Below are 2,500 nucleotides of genomic sequence, written 5' to 3'. Positions count from 1 at the left end.
ATTTTAATATCTGAATGTTATAGAATTGCTCTAGTTGCCTTAAAATCAGTAGATATTGGACATTTTAAGCAAATGTGAACTCCGACCAAGGCATGGTTTTAATGTCTACGTTCATTTGCTTCCGTATCAAATTGCATCATATTTCGTTATGCATGATTGTACACTGCCGTAATTGAGGTTTCGAACCGTTAACGGTTGATATTTCCATCCAAATTAGGTTGGTCCACAGTGGTCCATGAATCGATCGTTATGACAGTCTGACATGCCTTCTGTGGATATTATTTTTCCTCTAATTTACCATATGTACATATAGAGAATACATGGTTGGTGCCGAGATGGAGAAAGTTTATCTGGTGAGGCTTAGAAAAAGAAAATAGGGCGAGCTTTAGCGAGCCTTTTTTCTTTTTCGGGCCGAACCAGATAAACTTTCTCCATCTCGGCACCGACCATGTATTCTATTTATCCTGCTTCATTTAAAATTATGCCGCTTACACATTTTATCAAAGACAAATGATTAATCAAGATAACAAAATAATTATTCTGGTCAGCTCCTACATGTACACAAACATTCCTTACGACCTAATTTCTACCGATTATGTCACGTAAAAATAGTTCCACATTAAACTGGTCCTTTTAATACTTTCCTATTGAAATTATTAGAACAAATAAAAATGAATCGAGAATGAGATCTTTTTATAGTTGGAAATTGAAAACAATGTGCAACAGCAAAACAAAAACTGATTTGTATTTCTTATCATGTGTCACAGCGTGCGTAGGAATACACTACTTCCTGTTGACCGGAGATAGGAAAATTTATTCGACCCTGCTTTATTTGGTCAATGTTTGCAACAGAGGCAGGATAAATGTTAATACTTGTTTTGCATATACTAGTTTGTGAAGTGTGATTTATTACTATAATAATGTGTTTGTATTCGGACATTAATTTATAACACTCTGAGGAACAATTTCGACTTAATACCATAATAGTCCAGTATGCATCCTATATGTGTTAGTTGAAGCTATCGTCCTTGGATAACCGGGTGGCCATTTTAACGCTTGTTAATTTGTCCATAACTGAGTGGAATTAAATGACAGAAGTTTGGATATTTGCAATCTTATGTACGTACAAATCAAAATCAAAGTTAGCGCCTGGGATTGGGGATTAAACGCGTGTCACTTAGGTGAGGAATGCGCGTACCAACTACTGTACAAACATGACAGCATGTTATTTTATTCCTTTCATATCTATTCTCCAGATCATTGTGTAAGATAGGAAACTCAGCATATAGTCAAAAAGCTACCTCCTTTTTAAATTATAATCATAAAGGTTTCGTATAAGACTAAATTTCGCGTATTAATTTTTTTTTGCAATCTCAGGTATAATGTACAAATAAAGACAAATCTTCCTTTGAATTAATCCCATTGTGGACAAACCTTAGGTCCCTTTGTCAGTTGTCAATACATAGATAAAGTATTTTACACAGACTTCAATTAAGTACGCTTTGCAACTATATACAAATAGAAATAATATATACGCTAAAAATTATTTTGTGTTAAACATAAACGAGAACTATTACTGAAATTACCCACATGTTTGTTAAGGACTAAAAATGGACGCGGTTACGATAGTAGAAAAATATTTTTGTAAACGCTCATTTATTGATACTCATCAATCGATATCGGAAAACAATCAAGTTTGTTGACAGCTTTTAATCAAATAATTTAGCAAAATCGTGTATTAACGACACAGCATTAAACTCCTAGCAAACTTCACTGGAAGCGCGATAGTTCAGAATCCTTCCGTCTCGGTCTGTCCCGTTTTTGTGAGAAGAAATATTTTTAAATTTTCAAACAAACACCCCTTCACGTATTATTGCAGTTGTGACGGTCAGTTTCTGTCATATCAGTAACATGTGGCACAATACACTATCACAACATTCACTGAATTACTTAACAATTTTATATAATGTTTAAATAATTTAAAGCATGTCGTATACATCCCTTATTTTAAAAATCCTGTTATGCCACATAAAACCATAAAGTTAAAAAAAAAGTAATACATAATATCAAAAAAATAATTGTATGTTAATATGTAAAAAGAAGGTACATGCTAATAGTTGTATCGACATCGATCAGTTGTTTTTAAAATAGTCATCATTCAAAATCCAATATAACAATCTTATTGTTTAGCAGGACAAATCGAGACAACTTAATTTACGGATAGAGTACGTTCCTTTAAACTCATATTTCTATAAATAATTTTTAATCCTATAATTTACTATCACGCATTTCTTTTTACCGGTCTTTTCTTCTCTATCTTTCCCCCAGGCGCGAGCACAAGGAATAGTGAAAAAGACACAGGAAGCATGAAGCACGTCTGAAACTTGTTCGGTATTTCTTGCATAAATCATTCGGAAAGTAAAATTATATGTTTACTAAAATCTGCTGCACACTGCCCCTTTTTTAAACGGAGCGGTTATATGTGTTTTTCCATGTCGCT

The sequence above is a fragment of the Dreissena polymorpha genome, chromosome 5, assembly GCF_020536995.1.
Source record: "Dreissena polymorpha isolate Duluth1 chromosome 5, UMN_Dpol_1.0, whole genome shotgun sequence".
NCBI lineage: Eukaryota > Metazoa > Mollusca > Bivalvia > Myida > Dreissenidae > Dreissena > Dreissena polymorpha.
The sequence above is the reverse complement of the archived record's forward strand: the minus strand, read 5'-3'. Positions refer to the sequence as shown.